This window comes from Salvelinus fontinalis, chromosome 6 (genome assembly GCF_029448725.1).
Source record: "Salvelinus fontinalis isolate EN_2023a chromosome 6, ASM2944872v1, whole genome shotgun sequence".
Classification (NCBI taxonomy): Eukaryota; Metazoa; Chordata; class Actinopteri; order Salmoniformes; family Salmonidae; genus Salvelinus; species Salvelinus fontinalis.
This window is the reverse complement of record NC_074670.1, coordinates 85349503-85365731: the sequence shown is the minus strand read 5'-3', so window position 1 is coordinate 85365731 and position 16229 is coordinate 85349503. Positions and strand designations below refer to the sequence as shown.

Here is a 16229-nt window from a genome sequence, read left to right as displayed (position 1 = left end):
GACATCATGTTATACATGTATTGTGTGTTTTGTTCGATAATGTGTATATATATATTAAAACAAATCTCAGTTTACATTGGCGCATTACGTGCAGTAATGTTTTGATTCCAAAACAACCGGTGATTTTGCAGAAATACTCATAATAAACATTGATAAAAGATGCAAGTGTTATTCATAGAATTAAAGATAAACTTATCGTCTATGCAACCGCTGTGTCAGATTTCTAAAAAAAAAATACGGAAAAAGAATAATCTGAGAACGGCGCTCAGAGCACAATCCAGCCAAAGAAATAGCCGCCATTTTCGCGTCAACAGAGGCTACAAAAACAATATAAATATTCACTTACCTTCGAATAACTTCATCAGAAGGCACTCCCAGGATTCCCAGTTCGACAATAAATGACTGAAAAGTTCCATAAAGCCCATCATTTAGCCACTTGTTGTTAGCATGTTCAGCCCAGTAATCCATCTTCATGACGCACGAGCAATCCCTCCAGACAAAAACTCAAAAAGTTCATTTACAGGTCGTAGAAACAAGTCAAATGATGTATGCAATCCATATTTAGGATGTTTTTAACATTAATCATCAATAAGGATCCAACCAGAGAATTTCATTGTCTGAAGAAAGAGCATTGGAACGAGAGGACTCTCTCTCACTCGCCGCGCACAATGAGACCGAGAATTTCTGCAGACCACTCAGTAAAATAGCTCCTCCTTTATAGTAGAATCATATAACATATAACCAGAATCTAAAGATGGTGACATCTAGTGGAAGCTAGGAAGTGTTTGCTTATCCATAACTAAAAGGGATATCATTTGGCACTGCTTTGAAAATCGAGTTCTCACTTCCTGTTTATATTTCTTCTCAGATTTGTCTGCCATATGAGTTCTTTTATACTTACAGACATAATTCAAACAGTTTTAGAAACTTCAGAGTGTTTTCTACACAATAGTAATAATAATATGCATGTATTACCTTCTGGGACAGAGTAGGAGGAAATTCAGTTTGGGCACGCAATTCGTCCAAAGTGAAAATGCTGCCCCCTGTCCCGAACATCCAAACTCGTCATCAAGCTCGAGACACTGGGTCTCGACCCCGCCTTGTGCAACTGGGTACTGGACCTCCTGACGGGCCGCCCCCAGGTGGTGAGGGTAGGTAACAACATCTCAACCCTCTGATCCTCAACACTGGGGCCCCACAAGGGTGCTTTCTGAGCCCTCTCCTGTACTCCCTGTTCACCCACGACTGCGTGGCCATGCACGCCTCCAACTCAATCATCAAGTTTGCGGACGACACTACAGTGGTAGGCTTGATTACCAACAACGACGAGACGGCCTACAGGGAGGAGGTGAGGGCCCTCGTGGTGTGGTGTCAGGAAAATAACCTCACACTCAACGTCAACAAAACAAAGGAGATGATTGTGGACTTCAGGAAACAGCAGAGGGAGCACCCCCCTATCCACATCGACGGGACAGTAGTGGAGAGGGTAGTAAGTTTTAAGTTCCTTGGTGTACACATCACGGACAAACTGAATTGGTCCACCCACACAGACAGCGTTGTGAAGAAGGCGCAGCAGCGCCTCTTCAACCTCAGGAGGCTGAAGAAATTCGGCTTGTCACCAAAAGCACTCACAAACTTCTACAGATGCACAATCGAGAGCATCCTGTCGGGCTGTATCACCGCCTGGTACGGCAACTGCTCTGCCCACAACCGCAGTGCTCTCCAGAGGGTAGTGAGGTCTGCACAACGCATCACCGGGGGCAAACTACCTGCCCTTCCGTACACCTACACCACCCGATGTCACAGGAAGGCCATAAAGATCATCAAGGACAACAACCACCCGAGCCACTGCCTGTTCACCCTGCTATCATCCGGAAGGCGAGGTCAGTAAAGGTGCATCAAAGCAGGGACCGAGAGCCTGAAAAACAGCTTCTATCTCAAGGCCATCAGACTGTTAAACAGCCATCACTAACATTTAGTGGCTGCTGCCAACATACTGACTCAACTCCAGCCATTTTAAAAATGGGAATTGATGGAAATGTATGTAAAAATGTATCACTAGCCACTTTAGACAATGCCACTTAATATAATGTTTACATACCCTACATTACTCATCTCATATGTATATGTATATACTGTACTCTATATCATCTACTGCATCTTGCCATCTTTATGTAATACATGTATCACTAGCCACTTTAAACTTTGCCACTTTATGTTTATATACCCTACATTACTCATCTCATAGGTATATACCGTACTCTATACCATCTACTGCATCTTGCCATCTTTATGTAATACATGTATCACTAGCCACTTTAAACTTTGCCACTTTATGTTTACATGCCCTACATTACTCATCTCATAGGTATATACCGTACTCTATACCATCTACTGCATCTTGCCTATGCCGTTCTGTACCATCACTCATTCATATATCTTTATGTACATATTCTTCATCCCTTTACACTTGTGTGTATGAGGTAGTAGTTGTGGAATTGTTAGGTTAGATTACTCATTGGTTATTACTGCATTGTCGGAACAAGAAGCACAAGCATTTCGCTACACTCGCATTAACATCTGCTAACCATGTGTATGTGACAATATCATTTGATTTGATTTGATTTGAATTACAGAACCAGTCCAAATTTTTATATATACATATTCTCATTCAAGGGTTTTTCTTCCTTTTTTTTTACTATTAATAATAATGGTGAATAATAATGGTGAATAATGGTGAAGACATCAAAACTATGAAATAATGGCCTCCCGGGTAGCGCAGTGGTCTAGGGAACTGCATCGCAGTGCTAGCTGCGCCACCAGAGTCTCTGGGTTTGCGCCCAGGCTGGGCTGGGTTCGCGCCCAGGCTCTGTCGCAGCCGGCCGCAACCGGGAGGTCCGTGGGGCGATGCACAATTGGCATAGCGTCTTCCGGGTTAGGGAGGGTTTGGCCGGTAGGGATATCCTTGTCTCAGTATGTAAAATGTAATAAAATGTATGCACTCTACTGTAAGTCGCTCTGGATAAGAATGTCTAAAATGTAAATAACACATATGGAATCAGGTAGTAACCGAAAACTTGTTAAACAAATCAAAATATATTTCATATTTGAGATTCTTCAAAGTAACCACCCTTTGTCTTGATGACAGCTTTGCACACTCTTGGCATTCTCTCAAACAGCTTCATGAGGTAGTCACCTGGAATGCTTTTCCAACAGTCTTGAAGGAGTTGCCACGTATGCTGAGCACTTGTTGGCTACTTTTTCTTCACTCTGCGGTACAACTCATCCCAAACCATCTCAATTGGCTGGAGGTTGGGTGATTATGGAGGCTGATGCTGATCTGATGCAGCACTCCATCACTCTCCTTCTTGGTCAAATAGCCGTTACAGAGCCTGGAGTTGTGTTTTGAGTCACTGTCAAATTGTCAAAAACGAATTATAGTCCCATTAAACGCAAACCAGATGGGATGGCATGTTGCTGCAGAATTCTGTAGTAGCCATGCTGGTGTCACCAGCAAAGCATCATCACACCTCCTCCTCCATGCTTCACGGTGGGAACCACACATGCGGACATCATCCGTTCACCTACTCTGCATCTCACAAAGACACGGCGGTTGGAATCAAAAATCTCAAATTTGGACTCATCAGACCAAAGGACAGATTTCCACTGGTCTAATGTCCATTGCTTGTGTTTCTTGGCCCAAGAAAGTGTCTTCTTCCTATTGGTGTCCTTTAGTAGTGGTTTCTTTGCAGAAATTCAACCATGAAGTTCTGATTCACACAGTCTCCTCTGAACAGTTGATGTTGAGATGTGTCTGTTACTTCAACTCTGTGAAGCATTAATTTGGGCTGCAATCTGAGGTGCAGTTAATTGCCCATTTCTGAGGCAGGTGACTCTAATGAACTTATCCTCTGCAGCAGAGGTAACTCTAATGAACTTATCCTCTGCAGCAGAGGTAACTCTGGGTCTTCCTTTTCAATCTGAGGCTGGTAACTCTAATGAACTTCTCCTCTGCAGCAGAGGTAACTCTGGGTCTTCCTTTTCAATCTGAGGCTGGTAACTCTAATGAACTTATCCTCTGCAGCAGAGGTAACTCTGGGTCTTCCTTTCCTTTCTGAGACTGGTAACTCTAATGAACTTATCCTCTGCAGCAGAGGTAACTCTGTGTCTTCCATTCCTGTGGCGGTCCTCATGAGAGACAGTTTCATCATAGCGCTTGTTAGTTTTTGCGACTGCACTTGAAGAAACTTTCAAAGCTCTTGAATTTTCTTCATTGACTGACCTTCATGTCTTAAAGTATTGATGGACTGTCATTTCTCTTTGCTTATTTGAGCTGTTCTTGCCATAATATGGACTTTGTCTTTTACCAAATAGGGCTATTTTCTGTATACTAACCCTACCTTGTCACAACACAACTGATTGGCTCAAACGCATTAAAAAGGATATAAATTCCACAAATTAACTTTTAACAAGGCACACATGATCATTGAAATGCATTCCAGGTGACTACCTTATGAAGCTGGTTGAGAGAATGCCAAATAGCATGCAAAGCTGTCATCAAGGCAAAGGCTGGCTACTTTGAAGAATTTGTTTGTTTAACACTTTTTTGGTTACGACATGATTCCATATGTGTTATTTCATAGTTTTGATATCTTCACTATTATTCTACAATGTAGAAAATAGTACAAAAAACGTTTGACTGGTGCTATACGTGTGAACACCTAAGAAAAACACTCCATTGACAGTCCATGTCAATTCAAGGTGGTTTCTTAGGCACTCAGTTACATGTTAGGTGACTTGGTGAGACTTATCAGTAGCTATGTTAGGCTATATTTTGTCCCCTTTCACACCTCATAGCTGTACAATAGTAGGAGAGGACAGGACATCCTGCTCACAAACAGGCACACACACAATGGGAACTGTCTGACACGCAGCTATATATAGCTTTGTGTGTGTGTGTGTGTGTGTGTGTGTGTGTGTGTGTGTGTGTGTGTGTGTGTGTGTGTGTGTGTGTGTGTGTGTGTGTGTGTGTGTGTGTGTGTGTGTGTGTGTGTGTGTAAGAGACTTATGGGAACTGTCTGACACGCAGCTATATATAGCTTTGTGTGTGTGTGTGTGTGTGTGTGTGTGTGTGTGTGTGTGTGTGTGTGTGTGTGTGTGTGTGTGTGTGTGTGTGTGTGTGTGTGTGTGTGTGTGTGTGTGTGTGTGTGTGTGTGTGTGTGTGTAAGAGACTTATGGGAACTGTCTGACACGCAGCTATATATAGCTTTGTGTGTGTGTGTGTGTGTGTGTGTGTGTGTGTGTGTGTGTGTGTGTGTGTGTGTGTGTGTGTGTGTGTGTGTGTGTGTGTGTGTGTGTGTGTGAGTGTGTGTGTGGTCACGTGTAGACTTGGTAAAAACAAATAGATTCAATGGTTGTAAAGATGAGAAGGTCTGTCCGTAACAAAGAGATGCTCTGTTTAACACCACATCCAGAAAGCAGCCTCTAGTTTTGTCTAATCTTGATTATTGTCCAGTCGTGTGGTCCAGTGCTGCAAGGAAAGACCTAGTTAAACTGCAGCTGGTCCCAGAACAGAGTGGCACGTCTTGCTCTTCATTGTAATCAGAGGGCTGATATAAATACTTTGCATGTCAGTCTCTCTCGGCTAAGAGTTGAGGAGAGACTGACTGCATCACCTCTTATTTTTATAGGAAGCATTACGTGTTGAAAATCATAAATTGTTTGCATAATCAATTTACACACATCTCTGACATACACACTTATCTCCACCAGACATGCCACCAGGGGTCTTTTCACAGTCCCCAAATCCAGAACAAATACAAGATTGCAGCCAATGGGTCCGGATACAGCTTTAGAACACAGTTTTACAGTATTAGTACAAATGTGATCAATACGTGTCAATGATTTTGTTCCTGTAGTGTTTGTAAACATCCTGGTAGGTTGATTAATAATCTGAACCAGATTACAGGCACCGGTTACAGTGAGAAGCTTCCTCTTGAGCGGACAGCTTGATGAAAACAAGTCAATATTCAGGTCCCCAAGAAAGTAGACCTCTCTGTTTACATCACATACATTATCAAGAATTTCACACACATTCAAATCTGATCCGGTCCCTGACACATTGTGAGGTAAATCTGTGTCAGAGAGAATGCAGAAGTGTTACAATTCTCTAGAAGAATCTACTTTACTAGCTAATTGAACAAATTCAAGAAAAGCCGTACAATATTCCATAGAGCCATTATTGCATGGAACTCCATCTCATATTGCTCAGATGAACAGAAAACCTGTTGTAAAAACAGACAAAGCAACACCTCACAACACCTCTCCCCTATTTGACCTAGACAGTTTGTGTGTATGCATTGATATGTAGGCTATCTGTGATTATTTTTAATTGATGCTGTTCTTGTCTAGTCATGTTCTGTATTATGTTTCATGTTTCATGTTTCATGTTGACCCCAGGAAGAGTAGCTGCTGTTTTCACAACAGCTAATGGGGATCCTAATAAAATACCCCAAAATACCAGACAATATGGTTGGAAGGATGGTGTGATATGATTTTGATCCGACCAACACTTCATCATGCACTGGACTGTACTACATTATACCAACACTATCCATATCCATACAGCTCCACACTGGTCACTTATTCTTGTAGTCTGGTGGTGTACTTACTGGAGGAAAGGAGGTGAGCATCTATCTCTCCTGATAAACCAACCAGAGTGTTGAGTCTGGATCCGTCAGTCAGTCTGCTATCAGCTCCCTGTCTGGACACGTGACTCTCTCTCTCTCTCTCTCTCTCTCTCTCTCTCTCTCTCTCTCTCTCTCTCTCTCTCTCTCTCTCTCTCTCTCTCTCTCTCTCTTCTCTCTCTCTCTCTCTCTCTCTCTCTCTCTCTCTCTCTCTCTCTCTCTCTCTCTCTCTCTCTCTCTCTCTCTCTCTCTCTCTCTCTCTCTCTCTCTCTCTCTCTCTCTCTCTCTCTCTCTCTCTCTCTCTCTCTCTCTCTCTCTCTCTCTCTCTCTCTCTCTCTCTCTCTCTCTCTCTCTCTCTCCAATTCCTGCCCCTCTTTCTCTCTCTCTCTCTCCCCTGGCCCCCTCTCTCCATCCCTCTCCTGCCCGCCCCTCTCTCTCTCCCAACCATGCCCCTATCTTTCTCCCTCCTGTGCCCCTCTCTCTATCCTTCCCCTGCCCCACTCGCTCACTCCATCTCTCTTTCCTTCCGTCCTTAACGCTAACAATTCCCTATTAAGTGCCCCGCGCGCCTCCAGCGAACGAAGTGCTATTGTCTCGTTTCCTGCGGCCATGCAAGTCGACCTCCAGGCTACCACCGATCGCACACACGCACACAAACACACAAACACACAAAGAAATCCTCCACCGAACTCTACATTCAACTAGACACAGGACCCTGCGCGCTGAATGGGATCCCTTACTCTGTTTTCCGACAAAGTAAAAAATAAACAGCTCTTCTGGATTCGGCAAGTTTGATAAGTTTTAACGACATGACAGAATTCGGGAAACTTTAAAATACTGCGGGAAGTGAAGTTACCGTGGTGAGACCACCCTGCAGAAGGAAAAAGAAACGTCGGTGAACCAGTCTGATTCTATAACGAGGTGAGCTGTCATCATCATCATCATCATCATCATCATCCTCAATAACTCAGATAACTAGTTACCACAGCCACAAAGTAAAATAATACGCTGGGTGTACAAAACATTAGGAAAACATTGCACCTCCTTTTGCTCTCAGAACAGCATCAATTCATCGGGGCATGGACTTTACAAGGTATCTAAAGCGTTCCACAGGGATGCTGGCCCATGTTGACTCCACAGGGATGCTGGTCCATGTTGACTCCACAGGGACGCTGGCCAATGTTGACTCCACAGGGATACTGGCCCATGTTGACTCCACAGGGATGCTGCCCCCATGTTGACTCCACAGGGATGCTGGTCCATGTTGACTCCACAGGGATGCTGGTCCATGTTGACTCCACAGGGACGCTGGCCCCATGTTGACTCCACAGGGATGCTGGTCCATGTTGACTCCACAGGGATGCTGACCCATGTTGACTCCACAGGGATGCTGGCCCCATGTTGACTCCACAGGGATGCTGGTCCATGTTGACTCCACAGGGATGCTGGCCCCATGTTGACTCCACAGGGATGCTGGTCCATGTTGACTCCACAGGGATGCTGACCCATGTTGACTCCACAGGGATGCTGGCCCCATGTTGACTCCACAGGGATGCTGGTCCATGTTGACTCCACAGGGATGCTGGCCCCATGTTGACTCCACAGGGATGCTGGTCCATGTTGACTCCACAGGGATGCTGACCCATGTTGACTCCACAGGGATGCTGCCCCCATGTTGACTCCACAGGGATGCTGGCCCCATGTTGACTCCACAGGGATGCTGGCCCATGTTGACTCCACAGGGATGCTGACCCATGTTGACTCCACAGGGATGCTGGTCCATGTTGACTCCACAGGGACGCTGGCCCATGTTGACTCCACAGGGATGCTGGCCCATGTTGACTCCACAGGGATGCTGGCCCATGTTGACTCCAGGGATGCTGGCCCATGTTGACTCCACAGGGATACTGGCCCATGTTGACCCCACGGGGATGCTGGCCCATGTTGACTCCACAGGGATGCTGGCCCCATGTTGACTCCACAGGGATGCTGGCCCATGTTGACTCCAGGGATGCTGGCCCCATGTTGACTCCACAGGGATGCTGGCCCATGTTGACTCCACAGGGATGCTGGCCCATGTTGACTCCACGGGGATGCTGGCCCATGTTGACTCCACAGGGGTGCTGGCCCATGTTGACTCCACAGGGATGCTGGCCCCATGTTGACTCCACAGGGACGCTGGCCGATGTTGACTCCACTGCAGGAAAGAGCAGGTGTTCCCAATGTTTTGTACACCCAGTGCACAGCAAATTGTAAAAATGAATGAAAAAAAGTGCTTTTTGGTTTAACTTTACAGTTAGCAGTGTGGTTAAGGTGAGTTAAGGTGAGTTAGGGGTATGCATGTGGTTAAGGTGAGTTAGGGGTATGCATGTGGTTAAGGTGAGTTAGGGGGTATGCATGTGGTTAAGGTGAGTTAAGGTGAGTTAGGGGGTATGCATGTGGTTAAGGTGAGTTAGGGGGTATGCATGTGGTTAAGGTGAGTTAGGGGTATGCATGTGGTTAAGGTGAGTTAAGGTGAGTTAGGGGGTATGCATGTGGTTAAGGTGAGTTAGGGGGTATGCATGTGGTTAAGATGAGTTAGGGGTATGCATGTGGTTAAGGTGAGTTAGGGGGTATGCATGTGGTTAAGGTGAGTTAGGGTGAGTTAGGGGTTATGCATGTGGTTAGGGTGAGTTAGGGGGTATGCATGTGGTTAGGGTGAGTTAGGGGTTATGCATGTGGTTAAGGTGAGTTAGGGGTATGCATGTGGTTAAGGTGAGTTAGGGGTATGCATGTGGTTAAGGTGAGTTAGGGGTATGCATGTGGTTAAGGTGAGTTAGGGGTTATGCATGTGGTTAAGGTGAGTTAGGGTTATGCATGTGGTTAAGGTGAGTTAGGGTGAGTTAGGGGTTATGCATGTGGTTAAGGTGAGTTAGGGGTTATGCATGTGGTTAAGGTGAGTTAGGGGTATGCATGTGGTTAAGGTGAGTTAGGGGTTATGCATGTGGTTAAGGTGAGTTAAGGTGAGTTAAGGTGAGTTAGGGGTATGCATGTGGTTAAGGTGAGTTAAGGTGAGTTAAGGTGAGTTAGGGGTATGCATGTGGTTAAGGTGAGTTAGGGGTTATGCATGTGGTTAGGGTGAGTTAGGGGTTATGCATGTGGTTAAGGTGAGTTAGGGGGCATGCATGTGGTTAGGGTGAGTTAGGGGGTATGCATGTGGTTAAGGTGAGTTAGGGGGTATGCATGTGGTTAAGGTGAGTTAGGGGTATGCATGTGGTTAAGGTGAGTTAGGGGGTATGCATGTGGTTAAGGTGAGTTAGGGTGAGTTAGGGGTTATGCATGTGGTTAAGGTGAGTTAGGGGTATGCATGTGGTTAAGGTGAGTTAGGGGTATGCATGTGGTTAAGGTGAGTTAGGGGTTATGCATGTGGTTAAGGTGAGTTAGGGGTTATGCATGTGGTTAAGGTGAGTTAGGGGTTATGCATGTGGTTAAGGTGAGTTAGGGGTTATGCATGTGGTTAAGGTGAGTTAGGGGTATGCATGTGGTTAAGGTGAGTTAGGGGTATGCATGTGGTTAAGGTGAGTTAGGGGTTATGCATGTGGTTAAGGTGAGTTAGGGGTTATGCATGTGGTTAAGGTGAGTTAGGGGTATGCATGTGGTTAAGGTGAGTTAGGGGTTATACATGTGGTTAAGGTGAGTTAGGGGTATGCATGTGGTTAAAGTGAGTTAAGGTGAGTTAGGGGTATGCATGTGGTTAAGGTGAGTTAGGGGTTATGCATGTGGTTAAGGTGAGTTAGGGGTATGCATGTGGTTAAGGTGAGTTAGGGGGTAATGCATGGGGTTAAGGTGAGTTAAGGTGAGTTAGGGGTATGCATGTGGTTAAGGTGAGTTAGGGGTTATGCATGTGGTTAAGGTGAGTTAGGGGGTATGCATGTGGTTAAGGTGAGTTAGGGGTTATGCAAGTGGTTAAGGTGAGTTAGGGGGTATGCATGTGGTTAAGGTGAGTTAGGGTGAGTTAGGGGTATGCATGTGGTTAAGGTGAGTTATGGTGAGTTAGGGGTTATGCATGTGGTTAAGGTGAGTTAGGGGTATGCATGTGGTTAGGGTGAGTTAGGGGTTATGCCTGTGGTTAAGGTGAGTTAAGGTGAGTTAGGGGGTATGCATGTGGTTAGGGTGAGTTAGGGTGAGTTAGGGGTTATGCATGTGGTTAAGGTGAGTTAAGGTGAGTTAGGGGGTATGCATGTGGTTAAGGTGAGTTAAGGTGAGTAAGGGGTATGCATGTGGTTAAGGTGAGTTAAGGTGAGTTAGGGGTTATGCATGTGGTTAAGGTGAGTTAAGGTGAGTTAGGGGTTATGCATGTGGTTAAGGTGAGTTAAGGCGAGTTAGGGGTTATGCATGTGGTTAAGGTGAGTTAAGGTGAGTTAGGGGGTATGCATGTGGTTAGGGTGAGTTAGGGTGAGTTAGGGGGTATGCATGTGGTTAAGGTGAGTTAAGGTGAGTTAGGGGTATGCATGTGGTTAAGGTGAGTTAAGGTGAGTTAGGGGTTATGCATGTGGTTAAGGTGAGTTAAGGTGAGTTAGGGGGTATGCATGTGGTTAGGGTGAGTTAGGGGGTATGCATGTGGTTAAGGTGAGTTAAGGTGAGTTAGGGGGTATGCATGTGGTTAAGGTGTGTTAGGGTGAGTTAGGGGTTATGCATGTGGTTAAGGTGAGTTAGGGGGTATGCATGTGGTTAAGGTGAGTTAGGGGATATGCATGTGGTTAAGGTGAGTTAGGGGTTATGCATGTGGTTAAGGTGAGTTAGGGGTTATGCATGTGGTTAAGGTGAGTTAGGGGTTATGCATGTGGTTAAGGTGAGTTAGGGGTATGCATGTGGTTAAGGTGAGTTAGGGGTTATGCATGTGGTTAAGGTGAGTTAGGGGTTATGCATGCGGTTAAGGTGAGTTAGGGGTATGCATGTGGTTAGGGTGAGTTAGGGTGAGTTAGGGGTTATGCATGTGGTTAAGGTGAGTTAGGGGTATGCATGTGGTTAGGGTGAGTTAGGGGGTATGCATGTGGTTAAGGTGAGTTAGGGGTTATGCATGTGGTTAAGGTGAGTTAGGGGGTATGCATGTGGTTAAGGTGAGTTAGGGGTTATGCATGTGGTTAAGGTGAGTTAGGGTTATGCATGTGGCTAAGGTGAGTTAGGGTGAGTTAGGGGTTATGCATGTGGTTAAGATGAGTTAGGGGTATGCATGTGGTTAAGGTGAGTTAGGGGCATGCATGTGGTTAAGGTGAGTTAGGGGTTATGCATGTGGTTAAGGTGAGTTAGGGGTTATGCATGTGGTTAAGGTGAGTTAGGGGTTATGCATGTGGTTAAGGTGAGTTAGGGGTTATGCATGTGGTTAAGGTGAGTTAGGGGTTATGCTTGTGGTTAAGGTGAGTTAGGGGTATGCATGTGGTTAAGGTGAGTTAGGGGTATGCATGTGGTTAAGGTGAGTTAGGGGTATGCATGTGGTTAAGGTGAGTTAGGGGTTATGAATGTGGTTAAGGTGAGTTAGGGGTTATGCATGTGGTTAAGGTGAGTTAGGGGGTATGCATGTGGTTAAGGTGAGTTAGGGGTTATACATGTGGTTAAGGTGAGTTAGGGGTATGCATGTGGTTAAAGTGAGTTAAGGTGAGTTAGGGGTATGCATGTGGTTAAGGTGAGTTAGGGGTTATGCATGTGGTTAAGGTGAGTTAGGGGTATGCATGTGGTTAAGGTGTGTTAGGGGGTAATGCATGGGGTTAAGGTGAGTTAAGGTGAGTTAGGGGTATGCATGTGGTTAAGGTGAGTTAGGGGTTATGCATGTGGTTAAGGTGAGTTAGGGGGTATGCATGTGGTTAAGGTGAGTTAGGGGTTATGCAATTGGTTAAGGTGAGTTAGGGGGTATGCATGTGGTTAAGGTGAGTTAGGGTGAGTTAGGGGTATGCATGTGGTTAAGGTGAGTTATGGTGAGTTAGGGGTTATGCATGTGGTTAAGGTGAGTTAGGGGTATGCATGTGGTTAGGGTGAGTTAGGGGTTATGCCTGTGGTTAAGGTGAGTTAAGGTGAGTTAGGGGGTATGCATGTGGTTAGGGTGAGTTAGGGTGAGTTAGGGGTTATGCATGTGGTTAAGGTGAGTTAAGGTGAGTTAGGGGGTATGCATGTGGTTAAGGTGAGTTAAGGTGAGTAAGGGGTATGCATGTGGTTAAGGTGAGTTAAGGTGAGTTAGGGGTTATGCATGTGGTTAAGGTGAGTTAAGGTGAGTTAGGGGTTATGCATGTGGTTAAGGTGAGTTAAGGCGAGTTAGGGGTTATGCATGTGGTTAAGGTGAGTTAAGGTGAGTTAGGGGGTATGCATGTGGTTAGGGTGAGTTAGGGTGAGGTAGGGGGTATGCATGTGGTTAAGGTGAGTTAAGGTGAGTTAGGGGTATGCATGTGGTTAAGGTGAGTTAAGGTGAGTTAGGGGTTATGCATGTGGTTAAGGTGAGTTAAGGTGAGTTAGGGGGTATGCATGTGGTTAGGGTGAGTTAGGGGGTATGCATGTGGTTAAGGTGAGTTAAGGTGAGTTAGGGGGTATGCATGTGGTTAAGGTGTGTTAGGGTGAGTTAGGGGTTATGCATGTGGTTAAGGTGAGTTAGGGGGTATGCATGTGGTTAAGGTGAGTTAGGGGGTATGCATGTGGTTAAGGTGAGTTAGGGGTTATGCATGTGGTTAAGGTGAGTTAGGGGTTATGCATGTGGTTAAGGTGAGTTAGGGGTTATGCATGTGGTTAAGGTGAGTTAGGGGTATGCATGTGGTTAAGGTGTGTTAGGGGTTATGCATGTGGTTAAGGTGAGTTAGGGGTTATGCATGTGGTTAAGGTGAGTTAGGGGTATGCATGTGGTTAGGGTGAGTTAGGGTGAGTTAGGGGTTATGCATGTGGTTAAGGTGAGTTAGGGGTATGCATGTGGTTAGGGTGAGTTAGGGGGTATGCATGTGGTTAAGATGAGTTAGGGGTTATGCATGTGGTTAAGGTGAGTTAGGGGGTATGCATGTGGCTAAGGTGAGTTAGGGGTTATGCATGTGGTTAAGGTGAGTTAGGGTTATGCATGTGGTTAAGGTGAGTTAAGGGTTATGCATGTGGTTAAGGTGAGTTAAGGTGAGTTAGGGGTATGCATGTGGTTAAGGTGAGTTAGGGGTTATGCATGTGGTTAAGGTGAGTTAGGGTTATGCATGTGGTTAAGGTGAGTTAGGGGTATGCATGTGGTTAAGGTGAGTTAGGGGTTATGCATGTGGTTAAGGTGAATTAGGGTTATGCATGTGGTTAAGGTGAGTTAGGGGTATGCATGTGGTTAAGGTGAGTTAGGGGTTATGCATGTGGTTAAGGTGAGTTAGGGGTATGCATGTGGTTAAGGTGAGTTAGGGTGAGTTAGGGGGTATGCATGTGGTTAAGGTGAGTTAAGGTGAGTTAGGGGTATGCATGTTGTTAAGGTGAGTTAGGGTTATGCATGTGGTTAAGGTGAGTTAGGGGTTATGCATGTGGTTAAGGTGAGTTAGGGGTTATGCATGTGGTTAAGGTGAGTTAGGGTGAGTTAGGGGGTAATGCATGTGGTTAAGGTGAGTTAAGGTGAGTTAGGGGTTATGCATGTGGTTAAGGTGAGTTAGGGTGAGTTAGGGGGTAATGCATGTGGTTAAGGTGAGTTAGGGGTTATGCATGTGGTTAAGGTGAGTTAGGGGTATGCATGTGGTTAAGGTGAGTTAAGGTGAGTTAGGGGTATGCATGTGGTTAAGGTGAGTTAGGGGTTATGCATGTGGTTAAGGTGAGTTAAGGGTTATGCATGTGGTTAAGGTGAGTTAAGGTGAGTTAGGGGTATGCATGTGGTTAAGGTGAGTTAGGGGTTATGCATGTGGTTAAGGTGAGTTAGGGGTTATGCATGTGGTTAAGGTGAGTTAGGGTTATGCATGTGGTTAAGGTGAGTTAGGGGTATGCATGTGGTTAAGGTGAGTTAGGGGTTATGCATGTGGTTAAGGTGAATTAGGGTTATGCATGTGGTTAAGGTGAGTTAGGGGTATGCATGTGGTTAAGGTGAGTTAGGGGTTATGCATGTGGTTAAGGTGAGTTAGGGGTATGCATGTGGTTAAGGTGAGTTAGGGTGAGTTAGGGGGTATGCATGTGGTTAAGGTGAGTTAAGGTGAGTTAGGGGTATGCATGTTGTTAAGGTGAGTTAGGGTTATGCATGTGGTTAAGGTGAGTTAGGGGGTATGCATGTGGTTAAGGTGAGTTAGGGGTTATGCATGTGGTTAAGGTGAGTTAGGGTGAGTTAGGGGGTAATGCATGTGGTTAAGGTGAGTTAAGGGTTATGCATGTGGTTAAGGTGAGTTAAGGTGAGTTAGGGGTATGCATGTGGTTAAGGTGAGTTAGGGGTTATGCATGTGGTTAAGGTGAGTTAGGGGTTATGCATGTGGTTAAGGTGAGTTAGGGTTATGCATGTGGTTAAGGTGAGTTAGGGGTATGCATGTGGTTAAGGTGAGTTAGGGGTTATGCATGTGGTTAAGGTGAATTAGGGTTATGCATGTGGTTAAGGTGAGTTAGGGGTATGCATGTGGTTAAGGTGAGTTAGGGGTTATGCATGTGGTTAAGGTGAGTTAGGGGTATGCATGTGGTTAAGGTGAGTTAGGGTGAGTTAGGGGGTATGCATGTGGTTAAGGTGAGTTAAGGTGAGTTAGGGGTATGCATGTTGTTAAGGTGAGTTAGGGTTATGCATGTGGTTAAGGTGAGTTAGGGGTTATGCATGTGGTTAAGGTGAGTTAGGGGTTATGCATGTGGTTAAGGTGAGTTAGGGTGAGTTAGGGGGTAATGCATGTGGTTAAGGTGAGTTAAGGTGAGTTAGGGGTTATGCATGTGGTTAAGGTGAGTTAGGGTGAGTTAGGGGGTAATGCATGTGGTTAAGGTGAGTTAGGGGTTATGCATGTGGTTAAGGTGAGTTAGGGGTATGCATGTGGTTAAGGTGAGTTAAGGTGAGTTAGGGGTATGCATGTGGTTAAGGTGAGTTAGGGGTTATGCATGTGGTTAAGGTGAGTTAGGGGGTATGCATGTGGTTAAGGTGAGTTAGGGGGTATGCATGTGGTTAAGGTGAGTTAGGGGTTATGCATGTGGTTAAGTTGAGTTAGGGTGAGTTAGGGGTTATGCATGTGGTTAAGGTGAGTTAAGGGTATGCATGTGGTTAGGGTGAGTTAGGGGTTATGCATGTGGTTAAGGTGAGTTAGGGGTATGCATGTGGTTAAGGTGAGTTAGGGTAATGCATGTGGTTAAGGTGAGTTAGGGGGTATGCATGTGGTTAAGGTGAGTTAGGGGTTATGCATGTGGTTAGGGTGAGTTAGGGGGTATGCATGTGGTTAAGGTGAGTTAGGGTAATGCATGTGGTTAAGGTGAGTTAGGGGGTATGCATGTGGTTAAGGTGAGTTAGGGGTTATGCATGTGGTTAAGGTGAGTTAGGGTTATACATGTGGTTAAGGTGAGGTAGGGGTTATGTATGTGGTTAAAGTGAGTTAGGGGTATGCATGTGGTTAAGGTGAGTTAGGG

The 16229-nt window shown here is 45.4% G+C and overlaps 1 protein-coding gene across 1 annotated transcript in view; it reads left to right on the top strand.

The window, feature by feature from the left end:
• Positions 1-7148: 7148 nt before the first annotated feature.
• The window catches only part of LOC129858566 (lysophosphatidic acid receptor 4-like), a 75824-nt gene continuing 66743 nt past the window's right edge, over positions 7149-16229 (top strand). Inside the window, exon 1 of the mRNA XM_055927899.1 lies at positions 7149-7607. The gene's annotated coding sequence lies outside the window, so the exon portion shown is untranslated. The remainder of the gene's footprint in view (positions 7608-16229) is intronic.